Raw genomic sequence first — 26,189 nt, 5'->3', positions numbered from 1 at the left:
TGCAAAAGTTAGTGTAAGATTGGTGTAATTTTCTTCTTTAATATTTAGTGCCATTCACCATTGTCATTAAAGTAATATAACATAGATAATGATACAAATAATCTTCTTAGCAGATAAAGACATCAGCTCTATAGATATTTTATATTTTTATAAATGTCGATCCCTTTTTCTACTATGACCCAAGGTTGTGGCTGACCTTGAGATGGTTGCATGGATATAAACTTACTGGTAGTTCTCTTTGGAACCATGGCTATGAAGGAGCCAGAAGACAGGTTTGAGGGAGAGACTGAACGGAGATACAATTGCCACAGAGAGCTCAAGCTGGCTCTGTGTGGACCTGACAAGATATTCAGAGCTGTCTTATATTCAGAAATTAAGATAAAGGGGCTGAGCCTCTGTACTTTCCAAGTAGACCTATCATCGGATGGCAGCTGTCTCTTGGGAGGAAGGATACTCTCTGGAAAGGCAGCTCCCCTTAATCTGGGGACGATTCTGGGGAGATCCTTCGTCCTGAGTGGTCAGCAGATAGTGGATCAGATCCTCTGGCCTAAAGGGGCATCCCCCTCTTAGCATCAACTATGACACGCATTTCAATTATCCCAAACTAGTGAAGAGAGATACAGGAAATGTCTTGATTTAATAAGGACACACAGCACATTAACCTTTGCAATTTGTACTGAGAGGGAAGACATGGTGTACAAAGGAAAAGAGGGTTTCCTCTGAACTCGGGTGAATATCCACTGTTCAAATCCATTTCCATATCGATAGGGAAATTTTTCAAAGTAAATTGAGCTTGATCAGCGCTGTCGTTGTTGATTGTGGAAAGGAAAAAAAAAAAAAGCCAGAGAAGCTTGGTCCTAATATCCTATGAGCTACATAACAGGGTAAAAAAAAAAAATCAAACTCAAGGGGGAAGACACTTTTCTCAAATCCCCTCCCTCCAGTGCTTTTTGGATATTAAGATGAGATACTAATGCAAATGAGGAAGAAATGGACATCATTTTGAGACTCTGTAGCTGGGTATGAAGAATTACTTATGACAACCCAGCTCTGCCTTTGGAGGGGATGAAGGAAGGAACAAAGTTACTATAAAGTGTGTTTTGTTTTTTTTTTTGATGTTTATTTTTGAGAGAAAGAACACAAGCAGGGCAGGGGCAGAGAGAGGGGGGGACAGAGGATCGGAAGCAGGCTCCGCACTGACAGCAGAGAGACTGATGTGGGGCTTGAACTCATGAACCGTGAGATCCTGACCTGAGCCAAAGTCAAGTGCTCAACCGACTGAGCCACCCAGGTGCCCCTACCATAAAGTTAACTAGAAAAAAAAAATCATGGAGAGAGGAGTCATAGAAAGAATTATATACATGGATTTTCATGAAAAGGGGTGAGCTAAAGAAGATATCTGCTTTTTTCTCTTTATCATCAGAACCCTTTTACATAACTAAAAATCCAAAATTGTATGCTGCTCAGTAGATGGGAAAGTGATTCTCTGCGTTCTAGAATCAAAAAAAAAGCCAGGTATTTCCTTTCCTTGAATACTGGCACCAAGGTCAGGGGCACATGACTGAAGCTGGCCAAATAAAAGCTGTAGGACAGAATTTTCCATCTCGAACACAAATGCAAAGAAGCTAAAGTTGTTTGCAATCCCTTATGCTATAAAAGGTGGTGAATATCCAAGGTCCAACAAGTTATAATGGAGGAGCCAGGTACACAGCGATTACAGCTGCCTCCCATGTTTCTTTTATTGGACCTGGGGTCCTTTCATTCCTGACCACTTTCCAAACCTGGCACTTGATCCATCCCGTTAATTATTGTAGCTCAACCATAATTTCTACTAATCCTTCTTTTTCTTTTTAAGTTGTTTAAGTTTACTTTTCTCAGACTGATATTACTACTCAAATCCTGAGACCATAAAATGATATGCCCATAGGAGGACAGAAATCAATGCAAGGTGTTTAGATGTGGTCCCTGGGACAATTCTAAGACTCTTGCTAATCTGGCACCACCAAGTTGGATTGGTGTGGAAAATTCAGGCTCTGAGTTCTGACTCCCCTGTCATGGAGGGGTATGGTCCCACAATTGTTAACACATTAATTTTTGATCCGTTCCATGAAGTATTGTTAATATCTTTGTTTTCTTAAACATTTTCAGTCTTAAAAATATTTACCCAAAATTCGACATTGGTTTGGTCAAGCCAAGAAACATTAAGAAGAAATATTTCCAAGAATATTCCCAATTTGTGAGTTTAGAGTTCAGGGTTATTATTATTATTTTTCCTAATGTGATGGTGTGTGCTTTCATTTTGGACAATTTTTAAAATCGGCATCATGGGACAAAAAATTTTACAAAGCATCACCACACGGTATGTCCCAAGATCATTTTATTTTATTACAAAGCCATTGAAGGATTTGGGATGAAATGTCCAATTATGATTTTAGAAATAACACTCTGATAAATACATAAATGCATAAGGCAGGGAGGTTGTTTTGAAAAGAATTCCAATAATATAAGAAACTAATTTTATATCGGCAATGGAAATAAACAGAAATGAAATAAGAACATTTAAAGACAAATATTAATAATGGAGTTTCCATGAGAGATTAAGTCCTAATGTCATAAGGCACTAGCAGTATATAATTAACTTACTTATGTCCTATGCATCTAGAATGGTATAGTTATCTACCATCTTTAAGAAAATGGTGAAAATAGTCAACTCAAATAATTTCCTATGTTCTGTAATTCAGATGAGGACCCTGGTTGAGAAATGCTATGATCACTTGAAGGTCTGATATTGGTTGACTTAGTAGATTATAGAGGATTTACTAAGCCTGAGACTGTAGGAAGAGAGCAAGTGTGGATAAAGGTGGCGAATTTTGTTTTGGAGTTGGAATTGCTAATTCAAGAGTCAATGTTCAGGAGGCAATAAGAAACGTGAACTATAGATATGGATTTGGAAATTACCATTGAGTGTGATTATTGTAGTTAAAGGTCAGAAATAAGAAGAAGGTAGGTAAAGAAGAAATAATGGCCTATAGTCCAAAGTTGAGGCGTAGATAGAGCAGAGCAGTCTTGTTAAGGCCCTAGAAGAGATCCGAGATATCACTACATCAAACACAAAGAAAGCTTTTCAGGATGGTAAATATTTGTAATCTGTATCATATGAGGAGTGAGTGAAGGAGCTTGACAGAAAAAGATTAAGATGCCACTGCTACAAATGTTAGAAGACGCCACAATTTTAATAGACTAAATGTACATAAAGTTGTTTAATTCATACGACGAAAATTAAACAAAAGTCCAAGCAACTGAAGGGCAGGGTTTTACTCAACATAATAAAAGCTCAAGATATTTGAATTGCAAAGACTGAAGTCCAAATGGAACCAGCTTAAATAAAAAGAAAAATATTGATTCCCCATCTTAAAATTTGAAAGTGCTAAAACAACCATCAGGAAACATCACCATTTCCAGGACTCCAAACACATACCAAATTGCTTCTCCATGCAAAGCAACCCACGGGGAAAGGGAATGTTCACAGAGCACTGTTTCTCCAAGAGTGGTTGAATATTTCTTCTCAGCTCTGATTTAAGCCGACCCTGAGAACTTGGACTGGTATGCACAGGGTCATGTGCACACGCTCTGAAATCATGATTCATGTTCTGCGAGACAGGGATCAACATTTTCTGCCTCCATTAGAAACAAATAATTGCAGCTAAAAAAAAAAAATCAGGACCCCAGAAGACAATGGAAGTATTCCCAAGGATGAACAAATAGAGCTGGATGGACAAACCAGTGTTGTCCACTAAGCACATGCTATATGGAGCAGCAAACCACCATTCGGTGGACTCCCATATTTGTGGTTAGCTACTAATCTCTAGGTGTACCAAACAGAATATATTTAGATTGTTCACTGGTTAATTTTCATAATAAGGCAGGTAAGAAATAAAGGAAGAAAGGAAGAAAGGAAGGAAGGAAAAAGAACATTTCCTGATCAGTTAGGATATGCCCGTGACTTCGCTTTGAAGTTTCACAGAAACCATCTCATCTGGGTCTTGTTACTACTTTATCAGCATTATTATTCATAATTTTGTGTGTGTTCCAAACTTCAGAACACATTGCTACCCCATATTATTCCTAGGTCTCCTGGGTTGTTTGTTTGTTTTTGGCTCTCCTGAGTTACTCTCAATAACTTTGGCCTTTTCTGTCTCTCAGCTCCATACCAAGCTAGACACAGAACTTGGTCCCATTTTGAATCTTGAACACCCAGCCCCACACATATGTGCTCATATATCAAACAAAGGATACTCATTAACATAAAATATTAATGGGCTCATGCCCCAGAAATCCCAAAAGTTAAAGTCATATATATTTTATATACATAAATTATCACTGCTCATAATAATGGTGCTTTAACTATAATAACAAGTTTGAAATCTATCCTGATCTCTTCTTCTTCTCCTTGAATTTCTGATTTATTTTCTTTAATTCTTCAGCCTTCCCAGCTATATATTCTAATGCAGAATATATCTATATCTATATCTATATCTATATCTATATCTATATCTATATCTCTATCTCTATCTCTATCTCTATCTCTATCTCTATCTCTATCTCTATCTCTATCTCTATCTCTATCTCTATATCTATATATACACACACACATACACGCACATATATGTATATATGTATACATATATGTATATATGTGCATATATATGTATGTGTGTGTGTGTATATATATATATATATATATACCACTGTTTTTCTTTAAATCTTGCCTCCTAATTTTCCACAAAGGTATATTTAAAGTTTTATTAAGACATCTGTTCAGAGAGACAGAAGTGGGTAAGAGTTAACAGGGGCTGAGTGGTGAAGTAAGAGATGTGATTAAATGGGTACAGAGTTTCTGTTTAGGATGATGAAAAAGTTGTTGAATTAGATGGTCCTGATAGTTGCACAACAATATGCATGTAGTCAATGCCCGTGAATTGTACCCTTAAGAGGGTTAAAATAGCAAACCATGTGAGATATATCAAGAAAGAAAGAAAGAAAGAAAGAAAGAAAGAAAGAAAGAAAAGAAAGGAAGGAGAAAGAAAGAAAGAAAGAAAGAAAGAAAGAAAGAAAGAAAGAAAAGAAAGAAAAGAAAGAAAGAAAAAGAAAGAAAAGAGAAAAGAAAGAAGAGAAAAGGAAAGAAGGAAGGAAGGAGAAAGAAAGAAAGAAAAGAAAGAAAAGAAGGAAAGAAAGAAAAGAAAAGAAAAGAAAAGAAAGAAAGAAAAGAGAAAAGAAAGAAGAGAAAAGGAAAGAAGGAAGGAAGGAAGGAAGGAGAAAGAAAGAAAGAGAAAGAAAGAAAGAAAGAAAGAAAGAAAGAAAGAAAGAAAGAAAAGAAAGAAAAGAGGAAGGAAGGAAGAAAGAGAGAGAGAAAGGGGGGAAGGGAGGAAGAAAGAACCAGTGTGTGGTCTAGTCTGGGACCCATTAAGGTTCACAGGGACATTTCCACTGGGCCAGTCTCCCAGGTAACTGAGCCCTAGACAGGCCAGTCTTCCCAGTCCCCACCCTATGTCATCCTCCATTCTACCTCCAATCCTGGCTCCTATAGGTTAGCCTTCCCTCCCAAAAAAAACCTTCTGCAATTTAACTCTGCAGACCCAGTTCCCCAGGGAGCCCACCACCACACACACAACAGGGGAACGGAAGTTATTTTGCTTTACTAAGCAGGTTTATGCATCATCTGAAAAAAGACTGGATAATACTTTATTTAATCTCTACACATAGGTACAGGAAAAGGAGCAGAAATACAGTGAGCTCGCCTAAAGCTTCACTCACACTAGGTGACAGATCTGGGATTAGAGTCCGTCTACCCCAGAGCTGGAGGTAGATTTTCCAAAGTAGCAATAAAATGGTTTTCTCTATTCCCACACAGGCATTGCTGTCAGTGCCTTCCAAATAACAAAATGTAAAGTATATCTGTAAGCATTTGGTCGGGCACTTTTCTTCATACTAAATTGCAGCGTTGATGAGGAATCCACTTAGGTAGAGAAAGTCTGGAGAAAAGAGTAAACCTATTTTAGCAGCTCATATGGAACTGATGTAGGATTCTAAAAAATAGTTTTTTTTTGAAAATAGATTTTACAAAATGTGCACTGTTACTGTTTCCTTGAAAGTGTTCCCACTGGAAGATTTACATTTTTATCCACTGTGGTAAAATCAGGGAGCGTAGTTTCCATCAAAAACAAAAGGGAACGAAGCAAAACCAAAACACGGCAACAACAAAGATAATTGTAAAAAGGCATATTTAATATTTAGCCTTAAAAAACATTTGGCCTATTCAAGAAGCTCTTTTAGGAGCAATGTGTCATATACTGTGGGTCACATCATGCTATTTAAATGGACCTCGCTCTGAGTAATATTAATGTTTGCCATTTAGGAGAAATAAAGTCATAGAATGACAAATAATAGCCAAACCGGATGAAGACCTACAAACACATTCAATTTTTATATCAGAAAGTGGGGAGCATTATTAGCAATGGACACCAATCAATCTATTTCAAGTTCCATCATCTATAATGATGTCATGGAGACACCGAGGAGGGTCTGGGTGGGTCAGTCCATGGAGCATCTGACTCTTGATTTCAGCTCAGGTCATGATTTCAGGGTTCGCGAAATGGAGCCTCGTGTGGGGCTCTGCACTGACAGTGCCTAGCCTGCTTGGGATTCTCTCTCTCAGTCTCTCTCCGCCCTCTCACTCACTCTCTCAAAATAAATGAACTTAAAAAAAAAAATTTACTTAGACAAGGTAAGACAAGATAATTCCCCCTGGGACTCCTCAACACCAATTCCTGATCCTGGAAACAAGACTTTCCTGTACGTAATTTCTGATTTTCACAGCACTCTTTGAACTTAGATGTTATATAGAGGTGGTAAATAAAATAAAGAGAGGGAACAAAAGAGGGCTCCAGAGATATTAGGGGAAATGAAGAAACTCACACGAATTACAAACGGCACACACACCACAGACACACACGCACAGAGAATCAGGGCGGAGATGTGTTAACAAAAATACTCAGAATCAGACAAATGTGATATGAATTGTGGCCTGAGGAATTCCTCATTCTGTATCCTGGGGTCAGGATGCCAGTGTCTGAATGGTCAATTCTTTCTTTTGATTTCAGGAATAATATTGCATAGGGGCCAAGGTTGTGATTACTGTGTCCCCCAGAAACTCTGCTGCAAAATGAATGTTAATAAAAGCTAGTTCCTGTTAACATATCTAATCTGGACCCTGTCCCTCGTTTCCTGTGCTTCACCTTGAATGGAATCCTGTCTCTCCGCATTTTGCCATCAAGCACTGTTACTGGACACCCCCCCACCCCAAGTCCAAGTTCTTGAGTCTCAATGTCATAGAAGTAAACATTGAACTTGAGAGAAAGAAAGCAGGCAGAGTTTATTAGAAATAGCTTGTAAAAAAATAAGATAAAAAGAGAGGGACGCAAACGATAAGAAACTTTTTTTTTTTATTTTTTAATGTTTATTTATTATTGAGAGACAGAGAAACAGAGCATGAGCATGGGAAGGGCAGAGAGAGAGGGAGACACAGACTCTGAAATGGGCTCCAGGTACTGAGCTGTCAGCACAGAGCCTGACGTGGGGCTCAAACCCACAAACAGTGAGATCATGACCTCAGCCAAAGTCAGATGCCTAACCTACTGAGACACAAACCAGTAAGAGACTCTTAAACACAGAGAACAAACTGAGGTTTGCTAGAGGGGAGGTGGGTGGGGGATGGGCTAGATGGGGGATGGATACTCAGGAGGGCACTTAGGATGAGCACTGAGTGTCATAGGTAAGTGACGAATCACTAAATTCTCCTGAAATCGTGATTACACTGTATGTTAACTAACTTGTTTTTTTTTCCTAACCTGGTTTTAAATAAAATATTTTAAAAATTAAAAAACATAGCTTATACACAAGGGCGCTGGCAAGAAAGGGGAATATTGCTCTCAAAAGGGTAGCATGAAAGGGTTATAAAGGCACTCTGCCAAAGGGTGAGGGGCTGGGAGTGGGAGAGCATCCTTCATCTTGTGGATTACTTTTCAGAGGACACAAGACAATCACACGACGCCTTTCTCCATGGTTGACATTCTTTTCGGGCTCCTGGAAAATAGAAGTACTTGGGCAAGCAGGCTCTAAATTGTTACTTCTCATTTGCCCAGAAAACCCTAACTCCCTGACAGCTGTTATCTCTCATCTGTTCTTTCCAGAAGGAGGTATTTGTCTCTAAGTATGTGGAAACATTTAACCCCTGCCTCAGACCAGTGGCTTTACAGTGAAGTCCCTCTTGCTGTCCCTGTACTGTGTCATTAGGACATGTGACCCTTCACCATGGTTCTCATCCCCACCATCACCTCATCCACAGTGAGTACATACCACACTTGGGTTTCCTGAGACACTATATTACACCCAAGTAAAAACTTTTTAACCACTTTATAGGCTCAGTATAAATATCCAAAAGGACATGAATCTCTGAAACCATAAAAGCAAACATGGTTATGTTAGGACATACACATTCTTACAACATGAACAGTTTATTTTTATTTTTTTTAACGTTTATTTATTTTCGAGAGACAGAGCATGAATGGGGAGGAGCAGAGAGAGAGGGAGACACAGAATCCAAAGCAGGCTCCAGGCTCCGAGCTGTCAGCACAGATGCCGACATCAGGCTTGAACCCACAAACCATGAGATCATGACCCGAGTCAAAGTCAGACGCTTAACCGCCTGAGCCACCCAGGTGCCCCACAACGTGAACAGTTTAAAAGCATGTGAAAAATACCTATAGTGCTTCACAATATGAAAATTATTTCCCTAATATTAAATGAGCTCTTGGGAATCAGGAAGGGACTGAAGACTCCCCACAACCAGCATTGAGCATTCACTATGGCATTTCTCTCTCTCTCTCTCTCTCTCTCTCTCTCTCTCTCTCTCTCTCTCTTTCTCTCTTTCTCAAAAATAAATATTTTAAAAAAGTGATTGTGTATCCAATACCCTTTAGCAAGTTTTCTTTGATCTCATATCAGTTCACCTTATTGCGTCTTTCCTTACTACCCTGTACTTCTCTTTCCATAATATTGATAACACTAACACTGTGGTCAGTGTTTCTTTCTCCAGGATCTGTTTTCTCCTGCTCCCCTGGGATGCTCCTTTATGCCCTGTGCTTTTTCTCTGTGCTCATTTTTTTCCTTTTTCTTTTTCCTCTTCCTTTCTCCTAAGCCCATACAATTTGCAAAGGTAGTATTTCCCAGGAAAAGTCCACCTTTTGTCTTTCTCTGTCTGACTTATTTCAGTTACCATAATACCCTGTGTTGTTTCATCCATGTCACAAATTGCAAGATATTCTTTTTTATGGCTAACATTCAGTTGTACATGTATGCCACATTTTATAGCCGCTCAGGTTGTTTCCATATGTTGGCTGTTGTAAACAATGTTGCAGTACAATTTTTGCCAGCTAAAATTTCATAAATAAATACCTTAAGATTATCAATCAGGACATCATTTCTGATTATTTCACAGGAAAACATGGCCGTTGGAAAAAAACATCAGTGAACAGCATTCTTCATAAAAATAATAGTCCTCACATTCAATTACAGACCATGAGAGCCCCAGAGGCTTAGATACTGGTGACAAAGGCATTGGATTCTGAGATAGTGGCTTTATTTACAGTGCTGGTCCAGAGAAATGCTGGATCTTAGAAGTCACTATGAGTTTTACCTACCTTAGATTTTACCCTTTCCTTCTTTCTTTCTTTCTTTCTTTCTTTCTTTCTTTCTTTCTTTCTTTCTTTCTTTCTTTCCTTTTGTTTTCTTTCTTTCCTCTTTCTTTCTTTTCTTTCTTTCTTTCTTTCTTTCTTTCTTTCTTTCTTTCTTTCTTTTCCTCCCTTCCCTTCCCTTCCCTTCCCTTCCCTTCCCTTCCCTTCCCTTCCCTTCCCTTTAAATTAATGGACTTTATTTTTTTGAGCAATTTTACATGTACCAAAAGACCAAGTGGGAATTATAAAGTTCCCATATATCATACTCACACAGTGTCATGTTATTAACATCTTTCAATAGTGTGGCACACTTGTTACAATTAACGTTTTGGGTTTTCTTACAACTGAACCTTGACTCTTTGATTCCATATGTGTGTGAGTAGCACTGATTGTGGGGTCAGGTGGAGAGGGGGTTCTAAGTGGGAAGTGGTTAGGTTTGAAATTGTACCTGCGTGAAATTCACCTCTGGCTTTATGTGGAGCAATATACATTTGATGAATGGGCACCTGTAACCCAATCACCTTCCATTTATGCTTCCCGTTCCTTTCCTCTTCTGGAATCTCCTCCATCCCAACTGTGTTTTGCTCCAGATGGCCAGTGTGTTTCCAAGTTTGTGCCTCCTCTCTTCCTATAGTTGAACACCTCTACTATGTTCCCTCTTCAAATGCCCCTTCCTTAACTTTCTGAGCCTGTAGGTCCCCAGTGCATGGACCAGATTGGTGTTGACAACTGACATTGGTGCGTTTAAGGAAATTTCAGCAGTTGGTGGAAATGGTATTTGGGGACAGAATTTCTTCAAGAAATCGATGCATTTTCTTGCTTTCTTTTAAATGAAATCATATAAATGGTTAGCTAAAATATTTATATGTTAGATGAATTTCGGTGTTTATTTTTTGATATAAGAACACTAAAAAATACTATTGAAATATTCCACTCTTTAACTGACAAAGATTAACTCCCTCAAATCAGAAGATTTTTCAGAGACACGCAAACACTAAGGAACAAGATTTCTTAGCATCAAGCTTCCTTCCCACCCTCCCCTGTGGTAGTTCTACCAAGCCCTATAAAACAGTCCCGCTGCTGGGCCCTAGTACTAGAAACTTCCACGACATAAATAGCACTTACATGGGAGGAATAAACCTAGTGAACTGTCATACTTTGTTGCTCATTGTTTTCACAGCTTTGTAGAAACTCCTGACTTCAAAGTCTACATTTTCAACCAGAGGTCATGGTTTAAATTTTAGGCATTGCAGTTGAAAAAGATCTTATAGTTCTTGTTCATGTCGAACAGCAGCTGCTGCTGGAAATGACACCTTTAAATAAGGGGAAAAAAAAAGACCCAAGGGTTCAAATGGACAGAGCAGTGGTTTACTAGAGCACCAACTTATCCTTTGGAATCATACAATAATCAAAACTGAGATTCAGGACAAGCATGAAATTCAGATATAAAAACTAATGAAATGACAGTTTGAATTAGTTAATAATCTCAATTACCAAAAAGGGGAAATGAATCCAGTATTAGAATTCTAGGATTTTAAATGAAGGTAATGTCTAAGATCAAACTATTTGCCACTGCATACCTGGAGAAGTTTTTCCTAGTAGAGGAATAGAAAACCCAGTTAATTTAGACAATCTCATTCAATTAATGGATATAGATCATATACTTAATAAACAAACTTTCACAAGAAATATACAGAACTTCTCTATTATAAATTACTGGTATTTGTGTAACTTGATCACAAGAACAAACATGTTTGAAAAGATGTTATAACACTCACAGAATAATACACAATACATCAAGTATGCCAAGATAAGTTATATTGATAAATGGGATCCACCACATTTAAATTAAGCTAAAAGCAGGTGGCAAAAGAAAAGAAAAAAAAAAAACCACTTAGTTACACACATGGAACAAATATTTTATTTTGTCAGCAATTATAATGCATATATTCATTTAAAATAGTAAATGTTAGAACATGTCTATCTCTATCTTTCCTTATCTACACACACACACACAAGTGCATATGAATATATATATGTATATATATATACACACACACATATATACATGTGTATATGTTTATACTGTATTTATATACTATGTCTATGTAAACCTACATCTATGTGAATCAAAATTTGGATACAGTGCTAGAGGCTGGAATATGGCAAAATCACTAGTCATCAGGATTTGGAATTGGAAGAAGAAGATACTGGAACAGCTCTATTATATAGTTCCACATGTATCATTGGATCATTCCACGGTTCTTTACCTCTCAAATCATTCCTCCAGCGTGTTCTACTGTGGTGCCATATGCTCAGGAGGGCATAATGTCTGCCCACTGAAATCAATGAGATTTTGCAAATGGAAGAAGGTCCAACACATAATATTCGTTTTGTCCATTACGAATACCCCCATTGCCATCTTGCCTCCATTATGAAGAATGGGCAATGCAACATCAATAATTTGCCACCTAAAGCCTGTTGGATGATACATTCACTATTCACTTTACTGTGCAGTAAACCTTGTTAAAATTATCATTACAACATGATTTTCAAAAACATCACATGTAAAAAAAAACTCTTTTAGGGGGATTTGGTTCAAGATAACATGCGGTATTCACTCTCTACCCTTTCTCTCTCATTGAATAGTGTTACAAAACCTGGCAAGAATGCATGGAAAAGCTATTTGAAGATGGCGAAAAGCAAAGCATGACAGGACAGGATGGATGTCTCAGCAAAGAAACGGAAAAAATACAAGAACCAAATAAAAATAACTAGAACTAAAACACACTTTACTTGAAAAAAAGAAAACCAACAAAAACAAATGTTGTTTCGTATGGCTGTTGTAACAAATTAACACAAACTGGGTGGTTTAAAATAACAGAAATGTTTTGCCTCACAGTTCTAGAAACCAGAAGTCTGAAACCAAGGTGCTCTGTCCAGGGTAGAATCTGTTACTCACCTCTTGAGTTGCTGCTGATGGTTGTAGCCATTACATAAAGCATGAAAAATAAAGGGCTTACAGATTAGAAGGAAAGGGATAAAACTATCACATGACTGCTTATGGAGAAAATCCCAAGGAATATACAAAAACACTTCTTAGAACTAACAAATCAACTTGTCAAGGTTGCAGGTTACAAGATGAACATAAAAAATTAATTTTATATTTTTACCTATCAGCCATAAAAATTGGAAACTTAATTAAAATATTATGACTGTGTTTTACAATAGTTTCAAAATAAAGAAAATACGAGGTTCCTGGGTGGCTCAGTCGGTTAAATGTCCGACTTCAGCTCAGGTCATGATCTCACAGTTCATGAGTTCAAGCCCCACCTTGGGCTCTGTGGTGACAGCTTAGAGCCTGGAGCCTGCTTCAGATTCTGTGTGTGTGTCTCTCTCTATGCTCCTCCCTCTGCTCTCAGTCTCTCTCTTTCAAAAATAAATAAAGATTTAAAAAATTATAAAAAATAATGAAATAGTTGGGAATAAATCTATCGAAATAACAGGTACAGTTTGTATATGAAAAACTACCAAATGCTAACAAAAGAAGAGTATCTGAATATGTTGAAAGACATATTATTTTTATGGATTAGAACACTCAACATAATAACAGGTGTCAGGTAACACCAAAATGAACTATAGATGTACCACAATTTACACAAAAACCCAGGATGAATTTTTATAAACATAGGCAAGCTGATTTTAAAATATATATGAAAGCTAAAGGAACGGGTACCCCAAAGCAATTCCGAGAAAGAAGATTATAAAGAGAATCACATTACGGGGCTGTAAGACTCACTATATAGTTATAATAATCAAGACAGTGTGGTATTGGTGAACAGCAGACCCATCGATCAGTGGAACAGAGGAATGTATTGATAAATAGACCTATACGCATATAGCCAATTGATTTTTGACAAGTACAAAGGCAATTCAACGGAAAAAAAAACTATTCTAACAAATGATGTTGGAACTCTGGGACAACCATCCATACACAAAGGACCTTGAATCTAAATCGCACAAATTACACAGAACTAACCTAAAGTAGATCCAGAATTTAAATGTACATATATAAACAAATCAAACTTAAAAAGAGAGAGAGAGAGAGAGAGAGAGAGAGAGAATAGCATCCTGCCTGCAGTTAAGAGTATGAAACATAACATCAAAAGCACAATGCATGAAAACCAATAACAAAATAGACTTTGTCAAAGCTGAAGCTGCTACTCTGTGAAAAGCCTGTGCAAGGCCATGAAAACACAGTCTATAGATGAGGAGGCATTTTGAAATTACCTAAGTGACAACATTTTTATATGCAGAATAAACAAATTTTTAAAACTTTCAAAACTCAAAACTAAGCAATTACTTAATTTTTAAATGAGTTTATTTTTTATTGTTTTAATATATTTTTTAATGTTTTCATTTATTTTAGAGTGAAAGAGACCGAGCCAGTGGGGGAAGACAGAGAGATAGAAGGAGGCACAGAATCTGAAGCAGGCTCCAGGCTCTTAGCTGTCAGCCCAGAGCCAGACGCAGGGCTCGAGCTCATGAGCTGTGGGATCATGACCTGAGCCGAAGCCGGACTGACCTGAGCCAAAGTCGGACACTCAACCAACTGGGCCACCCAGGCGCCCCATTAAATGAGTTGAAAAGTAAACTCTTCTCCAAGAAGCTATTCAGATGATAAATAACCACATGAAAAACGTTTGACATGACTGGCAATGTGAATTCAAGACCACAATGAGATATGGCTGTGGAACTATTAGAACAGCAAATATAAAACTTAAACACTGGAGATATATCACTGACAGGATGTAGAGCAATAGAATTCTCACACATTACTGGTAAGAATGACAAGTGGTACAACCAAGCAACAATTTGTCAGTTCCTCGTATGGACGCATCCTTACCATGTGACCCAGCCATCTCACACCCGATGGGTGTGTATAGCGACTCCATTCACAATTACCCCAAACTTGAAACAACCCCAATGTCCTTCAACAGGTGAATAGGTAAACAAATGTGGTAAATACTTGGGTAGGTGCCAAGGGCAGGCCACCCAAAAGATACCAGAATGGCATACTGATCACAGCAAAACATTGGATTAGAGGAGCAAACATTTCTAATAAATTATAACTGGATAAACACGGGATGTCTTGCAATACAAGTTGTATGTGATGCCGAATGTCACATGATCACAACTGAGCCGATGGTTCTCGAAATTTGCTTTGATATCCAAAGGCTTTGGATGACAAGCATGTCTCCGGAATGAATTATGCTCGTGAACCAAGGTTTTACTATTTGTAATTGAAGCTGCTTGGGGAGCATCCAGTTCCAGGACATCAGACCTTCCCCCCGGCCCCCTGAAACAGGAATCACATATCCCATTATGAAAAGCACCCTCCCCGAACTAAGATGTAAAAGACATCCTTCTCAACAAAAATACGGACTTTACAGCCAAGAAAGTAGTAAAAACAAGCCTTCTTACCTTCTTTTTCTAATCGACTACCTCAGTCTAAATTCCGCTTAGAATTCCTTACTAATAAAGCCCCAAACACCTGTTTTCTTTATCTTGTCAATTCCTCACAAATCTATTGTGTCTTGGTCTAACATGTATAAAAAACACACTTTGGTTCTTTCTTGAGGTCTCATTTTACTCTGGGAACCTCTATGGGCAGGTAATAAAACTACCCCCCCCTCCTCCCCACCTTGGGGTTAAACTGTCTTTATGTAAATTTACTTCTTCGTCCAGCTGGAGGAAACTGCAAGATAAAGAATTTTTCCTTCCCTATGCATACAATGGAACACTGTATCACAATAAAAAGAAGTAAATCACTGATATGGTAAGCAACGTAAGTGGATCTCAAAAGCATTATTGTAAGTGACATTCTATATAATTTCGTGGAGAACCGATCCATGGTCTCCAAGGTCAGGGACAGTTTTGACTACAAATGTGTTGCGTTGGGGACAGAGGTGGTTCTGATGGTGATGGCACTGTTCTGTATCTAGCTCCCTAATGGGAGTTACATGAGTCTGTACATGTTTTATAATTCATAGAACTGTACACAGAAAAGTCAATTTTCCTGTATGTTAACTTAGACAATTTAATTTAAAAACTCCTGTAATGAATCAATCTTTTTCCTACCGTCAGTTTTTAGACTTCTGGGTAATAATCATCTGTTGCACTTGAAATGGTGTTTGTAAGGAAATGGCTATGTTGCATCTGTATTTATGCTCGTTGAATAAATATAGTAAGAATTTCATTTAAAATGACACAGGAGAGTATAATATCTATGCCTTCTGAGCGGAGGTCACTTATTGTGAATGAGTAGGGTCTGACATAATAAAACTTTGCTCCACTTAATGAAACACCTTCTTGCAGGCTGGAATTTTATTTATTTTTTCTAATACACTAATACTGACCTTGAATTCTAACTCAGGCACCAGGCTTCTCATCTCGTGATCAGATAACTCTGCTCATTGGTGAGGTTCCTCCCCCACCATCTGCTGTGTTTGTAACTCCCAGCATTTTATGGGAAAGCTGCACACTTATCTTTCCTGTTAACCGTTAGTCAAACACAGAGAATGCAAGAGAAGATGGTCTAAGTCCCGTGGGCAGGGAAGACTTGGAATGTAGAGGTTTCAGAACGGCTCCTCTGCTGAATGAATCTTTCCTATGCTTTGTCCAGGGGCCGCCCCATGGGCTCCCCTGTCCTCCAGCAGGCACATCTCCTCCTGCCCTCTCCCTTTCCTTATGCACCTGCTCCCTCTGTGGTTGTTTGTCACAGCCTCCAAAACACAACACAACACAGGGTTGAGTGTCTAAACACAACACAACACAACACAACACAACACAACACAACACACAGCAACCTGCCTGTGACACATCACCTCCAGCAGTACCTGCTTCTGAGGAAGGACATCTGGAAGGGCTGACAAGGAAGCAAAGTTCAGAGGGCCCTGCAGTGAAGAAGTGGACCTTACATTGCACACATTTTGGAGAAGTTTGAAAACAATAAACAGAACGTTCACGCCTGTATTAAATTCCGCTAGCAAATCCGTAATTTCTATTACACAAATAGAACAAAACACATCCTCTTTTCTGACATGAATTGTATCCACAGATGTGTATTTTCTATTATTTTTTTTGATCTCTGGATATGACTTGTTTCAGTGAAGGTCAGAGAAGAGCATGGGGGTGATAAAACTCACACCCCTTCCCTTGAAGCCGATGAAGAGTCTACACGGTCTGTGCTGACACAAACACGGTGGCAGCGAGGTCGACTGTGTCTGTGACCAGAGTGGGGCCTATATGCAGCCAGAACAACGTCCCTGTACCAGTCAGAATAATGAGAAGGGCCTCATTAAAAGTAGACTGTACGGCGACACATGGCATCAGGGTTTTCTCCATCGTGGGCCACGTCAACTGGACATTGTTTACCAACATCACCAACACGCTGTTTGGCATAAGTGAGACTGTTCCGAGTTTAGGTGAAGTTCTAGAAAAAAATCAATTCAAAGCCCTACTCTGATTTTGCATTTCCAGCTATCCCCTGGATTACCTCATTTTTCTGCCCTTTCTCTGATAGATCGCCTCGTTCTTGTGCCACATCCCAGCAGTTTTCATTTCACCCACCCCGTGTGTCTGTTTGCATTCTGTCTTCGCTGGTACCAGCACTGTGGTTCTCAGTCGGGGGACTCCGACTTTCTGGGGTGGGGATTGAAAACCGGAGCAGGTGATGTAGTTGGTCTCAGTCATTGGGGTGCATGGTGGTGAGCAGGTCCCATGTACTAGATGCCGGCAGTGCAGAGACTTTAATACAGAGCAAGGTGTGACTCACACCGCATGTAAAAATCATTGTGCAGCTGGCGATAATGCAGGTGAAACTGCTTATACTAGCCAACTGAGAAAAGACACAGAACTGAAATAAAACAAGTGTCCATTTGGGGTATCGGAATTGAAATCCGGGGAGCACAGATATAGTAGGAACTCAAAGTCTGGGCTCCTGTATATTTATTTATTTTTAAGAGAGTTCAAGCAAGGGAGGGGCAAAGAGAGAGGGAGAGAGAGAATCCCAAGTAAACTCCACACTGTCAGTGCAGAGCCCTCTTCTTAATGGCCTCCTGGCTCCATTTTTATTTATCTATTTATTTATAATTTTTTAACATTTATTTACTTTTGGGAGAGAGACAGAATGTGAGTGGGGAGGGGAAGAGAGAGAGGGTGACGCAGAATCTGAAGCAGGCTCCAGGCTCAGAGCTGTCAGCACAGAGCCCGACTCGGGGCTTGAACCCACGAACTGCAAGATCATGACCTGAGCAGCAGTGAGATCATGACCTTAACCGACTGAGCCACCCAGACGTCCCCACTCCTGGCTCCATTTTAAAAGCCCTTGTTGTAGTGAATCCATTTTATTTCACCTTTCAGATAATTATTCACGTACAGAACCAAACGCTACACATTTCCCTATAAACACAAAGTATCTTGTACAATTGTAATTAACTGAATTGAATCCTCCATGAATGCAACTGCCATAACCATCGAGGAAAGTCTGTGCCTTGTTTTGTTTCAAAACGTTAGCGACTGTTGGTCCCCAGGTCAGAATAAAATCGCACCGCTGGCAGAAATACCTTCTCCACTTCGACTTGCCTCTCTGACCGTCCGTACTGCTCTGTTTTTGTGGCCAGCCACCCCCCACCCTTAGCCCTGGTTCTATGTTCACCAAATTTTCTCTCTCTCTCTTCTCTGTCAGACAGCTGCCCTGATTTCTCAAGCTCCCCAGAGTCAGGTGGGCTGTCTGGACATTTCTCACCAACGGGGTCCCCTCTGGGCTTCGTAAAGCGTGCGTGCCCTCTCATCCGCTCTCCCCTGCTGTCTCCGGGCCAGAGGCAGAAACTGTAGCTAACACTGAAGCCTGGAGATTCAGAAGCCATGAAGCCCAATGGCGTGGGGTGTCACTGACCCTAGAGAGAAGCCAACCTGTTTCCTTTTAAGCTACTGTGATTGAGGGAACGAGCACTTCGGCACCTAGGACTACTAATCCTTTTCAATATAAAGAGTAAGCATCAGACTAATTCACTATGCCTTCCAAGGTAGCAATACTTTGCAAGTGGCATCCAAAATCACGCACTGTTTTATTATAAATTACTTTCCTGTTAGTTTTTCTTCGTGTTATACCTAAGTAATGATGCATTTTTAAAGGGCACTGCTATGCACAGTTTATATTATCTGTGATCTCATTTCAGAAAAACAATTGGGGGGGCGCCTGGGTGGCGCAGTCGGTTAAGCGTCCGACTTCAGCCAGGTCACGATCTCGCGGTCTGTGAGTTCGAGCCCCGCGTCAGGCTCTGGGCTGATGGCTCGGAGCCTGGAGCCTGTTTCCGATTCTGTGTCTCCTTCTCTCTCTGCCCCTCCCCCGTTCATGCTCTGTCTCTCTCTGTCCCAAAAATAAATAAACGTTGAAAAAAAAAAATTTTAGAAAAACAATTGGGGTATTACCGTACATCTGTTGTGAACATGGTATGGGTTCACCAGAATCCTTGATAAAGCCCCGTTTTCTCCTGTGATAGTCTCGTGGCTGATATAAATGACTGTGTAATTTGGACTGGCCACCGATGTGGTTGGCAGGCAGTTTCCTGTAAGACATGGCCTCCTCCTCAAACACAAATATTAAAAACCCAATTTACCCTCTTGAGAAAGTAGAGCAAAACTCCCCATTACTGAAATGTGGGCCGTGCCTGGTGTTTTTCTTCCAAAGTGTGCAATAAGGAGAAGGGTAAAAAGTCATTCTGCAGTGCATAAACCTGACAAGCACCCTCTCGCTCCCATGATCAAGGTTAATGTCAATGGCGTTTGTTTAAGTCATGCTGATAGCACTGGTCATGATATGATGTGATAAGAATGGCAATCTATCTCGTATGGTCTTCTTCCCCCCAAATCCTGAACCCCAGTGGATTCATGAGAAAAAAAAAAGACAAATCCCCGTGTAGGGACATTGGACCTAACGGGTGATGTGCACTCCTCAAAACTGTCGTTGGACACAAAGAAAATCTGAGAAACTGTTACCGTCTAGAGAATCCTGAGGAGAGATGGTGGCTAAATGTGAGGTGGTATCTCAGATGACATTCTGGAACAGAGAAAGGACAAGTGATTAAAATTAGGGAAACCTGAATAAAATATGGTCTTTATGTACTAATAATGCAGGAACATTGGTTCATCACTTGTGGCAAAGTTACAAGTGATGAACCAATATTGACCCTCATGTAAGAGGTTAGCAATAGGAGAAACCGGGTGTGTGGCCATACGGGAACTCTCTGCACTGGCTTTGCAACTTTTAAGTAAAGCTCAGATCATTCTAAAATTTAAAAAGTTTATTAAAAACAAATCTTTCCCTTTAGCCACTTTTGGTCCCTTTACTCTGTTCCTCTCTGTTAATAGTTCACCCTCCAGCCAGTAAGCAGGACACGTTGGGTACACTATAAACTTAACCTTGCCCTCGTCATTCTAGTCCATGGCCTGAAATTCCTGTCAATTCTATAACCACATTGTCTTTTTTTTTTTTACATACATTTCATCCCCTGTATTAATTCTGTCATTTCTCTAGTAAGAAAATAATTTCTTCTTGTGTGAACAATTGCAATGTCCTTATACCTGCTACTTGAATCACTTTCCCACGTGGCATTGATCTTATTAAATATTGACATATATAGCTTCTCCTGTTTGGGAAAGCATTAATATCTGGCTGCCTCAAGCTTTCCAAGGTCCCAAGATGACCTTTCTCCCTACTGGCCTACTGCTTTCTGCTCAAAGTGATCCCATCTTGCTGTCCTGCCAGATCTATGCTTTCTTACCTTGAGATGACAAGTATGAGTCTCTCTGTCTGGATCTCTTTCTAATTCCATAGATTCTATTTCCAAAACTCCCCTCTCTATAAACAAAAACAAAAACAAAACAAAAACAAAAAAATTTTTCAATGTTCTTAGCAAAAAATAAAATAAATAGTATAACCCCTATCTTTTCTCATAGTGATTATATTTTTATCACCATTTAACATAGTAAAATCTGTTTTCTTGTTAAACTGCACTTATTTTTTAGTTTTGTGAAACTGTTTATTTAATTTGAGAAACAGGAAGAGAGAGAGAGAGAGAGAGAGAGAGAGAGAGAGAGAGAGAGAGACAGCGTGCACACAAGTGAGTAGGGAGGGGTAGAGAGACAGGAGAGAGAGAGAATTCCAGGCAGGCTCCACGCTGGAAGCCCAGAGCCCCACACAGAACTTGAACTCACAAACCGTGAGAACGTGACCTGAGCCAAAATCAAGAGTCAGATGCTTAATCGACTAAGCTACCCAGGTGCCTCTAAACTATGTTTATTGAAGTCAGGTTGTCTCTTACAATTTCCCAATGTACCATGCACACAATGGGCACCTAATAAATGTTTATTGGGAAAAAAAAAACAGTTTAACAAGTCAATAGTTAATAATTCAGTGGGTTAATGGTGGAAATAGAGATGACTTATACTTATTGCTTTATATTTCCTTGATGATATATCCCACCAAATTTTTAAATAGAAATTTATTAATTTAAAATTAAAATTAAACAATAAATCTCTTGAAGACTCAGGTATAAACAGTGTGGTACACATCTCTTTACCTCAGGTGTACGTTCTAATGGATGCTAATGGATGCAAGAAAACAATGCAGTAAGGAAGGAAGTGTAGATGGGAAGTAACACAACTCTTACCTCTCTCTGTCGATCTTTTTCATATTATTATAAAGGTGTGGTTTTATATTATCCAATTCAAAATCCTTTCTATCAGGAATCCCTCATTACACACCTTGGAAAACTAGGCTCTAAGAACATAGCCAATTTCAAAGTGTGGAAATGGACTTTGTTGTTGTCCAAGACCACATTGCATGGCATCTTTTTTTCCAACCCCAGTGAGGATTTCAAGCGTATAGAAAAGTTTTGTCTTCAGATCCCTTTGCGGCAGAAATTCTCTCAGAAAACATCAAAGTGCTGATGAATTATTAGGAACATTCCCCATTGTAATACTTTTGCATAAAAAGTGTTTGGGAATGTTACTAATTCAAATGGAAATCCTTTGTTCAAGGAAACAGAGAATGATCTTGATGGACCAGCATTTGGCCTGCGAACTCCAGCTGGCCCCAGGAAAAGATGTGATGTGTTGAAAGTTCCCTAATGTTTGTGGTACCAAGAGGCAAATTATTTTGCTTCTTTGATTTCAGCATCCGATGACAGGTACTTTTTCAATCTTCTGTTTATTATTGTAAATAACATACCTGCAATGTACTGGCTTTGGGAGTTTCCATTAATATGGATATCTCAAAACTGACACAATCCAAGGTAGCCTCACTGGAGAAAACTCTGCTGCCCACAGATAAAAGGGGAAAAATAAAATAGACTTGATTTTCCATTAAAATAAAAAGCCAGGTGCATGGCCACAGATGAATCGCATCCTTTTGGTTTTCTTCCAAAAGCGCACATATAAAAATCCTGCTGATTTTCAATAATGCTAGCACACAGGGCTTCCTGAAAACTTACAAAGGGTATAAGAAAGTTCTAAGGGCAGGTGGGGCAGTAATCATGATTCCACTTCAGTGAACTGGTTCCGTTTTCTGTGCTCCCTATACCACACTAAAATCTCATTTGGAAGTTAGAGGAGTCGATGCTGAGTTTTGGCATTTGGTGAACCTTATATCTCAAATAACCCCCCCTTTTTTTTTCAAAAAAATTTTAACATTTATTTATTATTGAGAGACAGAGAGAGATAGAGCACGAGAAGGGGTGGGGCGGAGAGAGAGGGGGACACAGAATTGGAAGCGAGCTCCAGGCTCTGAACTGTCAGCACAGAGTCCGACACGGGGCTCAAACTCACAAACCGCGAGATCATGATCTAAGCCAAAGTCCGATGTTTAACTGACAGAGCCACCCAGGCGCCCCAGTAATAACCCCCCTTTTTAAAGAATCACACTTTCTACTGAAAGAGAAATTGGAAAATTTTTGAGGATAACAGACTGGATATGGAATAAAAAGGATATAAATCCCGATGCTGTAAGACAATTGCTATGATATGATTTCTTTCCTTAACCAGACGCTCAGAGAGGGAGGGAGGGAGGGAGAGAGAGAGAGAGAGAGAGAGAGAGAGAAACCTATTTGTCTACCCTGTATATTATCTGATGGACGAGTGGGTTATATTACTTTTACATGGTGCATGTGATCAAACATGGGATTTATTGATGTAGAATCCCAGAATCTTGATCTCAGAAGCATCTTAGAAAAAAATAAAATAAAAACTGTGGGACAGACATGAGTATTAACTTGCTGTCCAATACAGTAGGAACAGAGGAGAGTATTTTTTATGGCAATAGATGCAGAGTTGATGTACAAGCACTTACACATTCTTTCTCTCTCCAAGCTTGCTACCCCTTGTGATTCCTTGACTTAAAATCATATGCAGATTTTTTTTGATCCCCGTGTCTTGTACCGTCTGTTTCTTCTGAAAGGATCAGACTTTCCTTCATTCCTTCCTTGCTTCCTTGCTTCCTTCTGTCCTTCCTTCCTTCCTCCCTCCCTCCCTTCTTCCCTTCCCTCCCTCCCTCCCACCCTCCCTCCTTTTTCTTTCTTTCTTTCTTTCTTTCTTTCTTTCTTTCTTTCTTTCTTTCTTTCGTCTTCTCTCTCCCTCTTTCTATCTCTCCCACCCTCTCACTCTTTTCTTCCTTCCCTCATTTCCTCCTTCCTTCTTTCTCTTCTTCTCTTCTCTCTCAAAACTAGCTAGCTCATGTGTGTGTTACCAGAAAATCTCCTTAAATATGATTGACAAAGTTGGTAATTCTATGTACTAAGCTAAATTTAACCCTTATCTAGAAAAAGAACAAACAAAGCTCAAAGTTAGTAGAAGAAAGGAAAAAATAAAGGTTAGAGCAGAAATAAATGAAGTAGAGATGAAAAAGACAATAGAAAAGATCAATGAAACTAAGGGCCATTTCTTTGAAAAGATAAATTTAGTACACATTTCTTTAGCCAGACTCACCAAGAAAAAGAGGGCACTGAGAAAAAGTTAGACACGAAAGAGGAAGTATAACTAATACCACATAAATATAAACAGAGACTACTATAAACAATCATATGTTAAGAAATTGGACAAATTAAAAGAAATGGAAAAATTCCTAGAAATATACAACCTACCAGGATTAAATCATGATGAAACAGAATCGCTGAACAGACCAATTACTAGTAAGTATATTGAATCAGTAATCACAAATCTCTCAACAAACAAAAGTCCAGGACCAGATGCCCTCACTGGTGAATTCTACCAAACATGTGAAGATTAATACCAATCTTCCTCAAACTTTTCCAAAACAGAGAAGAGAAGGGAACTCTTTCAAACTCATTTTACAAAGCCAGTGTTACCCTGATACCAAATCCAGACAAGCATGCCACAAGAAAAGAAAGTTATAGGTCAATATCCCTGATGAACATAGATGTAAAAATTCTCAACAAAGTATTAGAAGCCAAATTCAATACATTAAGAGAATCACACACCATGATCAAGTGGGATTTTTTTCAAGGGATGCAAAGATCGCTCAACATCCACAAATCAGCAGTCTGTGTGATAAACTGCATTAACAAAATGAAGGATAAAAATCATATTATCATCTTAATAAATGCAGAAAAAACATCTGACAAAATTCAGCATCCATTTATGATGAAAATTCTTAACCTAATATGTATAGAGGGGCACCTGGGTGGCTCAGTTAATTAAGCATCCAACCCTTGATTTCAGCTCCGGGCATGGTCTCACAGTACGTGAGCTTGAGCCCCAGGTCGGGCTCTGTGCTGACAGTGCAGAGCCTGCTTGGGATTCTCTCTCCTCCTGTCTCTCTGCCTCTCTCTGGCTCATTTTCTCCCCCCCCCCTCAAAAGAAGTAAATAAACTTTAAAAAGGTCTATAGAGGAAATATACCTCAACAAAATAAAGGCCATATATGACAAACATACAGCTAATATGACACTCAATAATGACAAGCTGAAATCTTTTCCTCTAACATCAAGAACAAGAGAAGGATGCCCCTCCCTCCATCTTTATTCAACATAGTAATGGAAGTCTTGGTTAGAGCATTAGGAAACTAGAAAAAGAAAGATAATTTATCCAAACTGGAAAGGAAGAAGTAAAAGTGTCACTATATACAGATGACATGAGATCACATAGACAGAACTCTAAGACTACATCAGAAAACTGTTAGAATAGGCCACTTCAATCAAGTTGCAGGATACTAAATCAATACACAAAAGTCTGCTGCATTTTTATATGCTAATAATGAACTATCAGGAAGAGAAATTAAAAAAAAAATTCATTGATGATTGCATCAAAAAGAATACTTCGGAGTAAATTTAATCATGCTCCTTGATTTCAAATTACATTTCAAAGCTATAGCAATCAAAACAGTATGGAATTGGTATTAAAATGGATATATAGATCAATGGAACAGAACAGAGAGCCTAGAATTAAACTCATGAAAATATAGTCAATTAATTTATGACAAAGGGGACACAATTACAGAGTGGAGAAAGTATAGTCTTTTCAATAAATGATGCTGTAAAATTGGACAGCCACATGCAAAAGAATGAAACCAGACCACTATCTTACACCATGCACAAAATTACATTCAAAATTAACTCAAAAGTGGGATGCCTGGGTAGCTCAGTCGGTTAAGCAACCAACTTTGGCTCAGGTCATGATCTCATGGTTGGTGGGTTCGAGCCCCGCATCGGGCTCTGTATTGACAGCTCAGAGTCTGGCACTTGCTTCAGATTCTGTGTCTCCCTCTCGCTCTGCCCCTACCCCAACTCATGTTCTGCTTCTCTCTGTCTCAAAAATAAATAAACATAAAAAAATAAAAATAAAATTAACCCAAAAGTACACAAAAATCAACTCAAAAAGGATTGAATACTCGAATGCAAGTCCTGGAACCATTAAATACTAGAAGTAAACATAGATGGTAACCTCCTTAACGTCCATCTTGGCAATGACTTTTTGACACTAACACCAAAAGCAAAAGCAAAAAAGCACAAACACACAAGTGGAACCACATGAAACCAAAAAGCTTCTGAACAAGGCAACTATCCAAATGAAAAAGCAATCTATGGAATGGGAGAAGATATTTGCAAATCATATCTCCTCTAAGGAACTATATTCAAAATATGTAAAAAACTCCTACAACTCATAGCAAATATACAAACAATCTGATTCATAAAAGAGTAGAAGACCTGAATAAATATTTTTCCAAAGATATACAGATGGCCAACAGGTAGATAAAAAGATGCTCAACATTACTAATCATCATGGAAATGCAAATCAAAACCATAGTGATAAATGATCTCAC

Source organism: Lynx rufus, unplaced genomic scaffold (genome assembly GCF_022079265.1).
Source record: "Lynx rufus isolate CCGP_SWC_20201006 ecotype Redwood Valley unplaced genomic scaffold, mLynRuf1.p SCAF_4, whole genome shotgun sequence".
Classification (NCBI taxonomy): domain Eukaryota; kingdom Metazoa; phylum Chordata; class Mammalia; order Carnivora; family Felidae; genus Lynx; species Lynx rufus.
Note: the sequence above shows the minus strand (reverse complement) of the source record.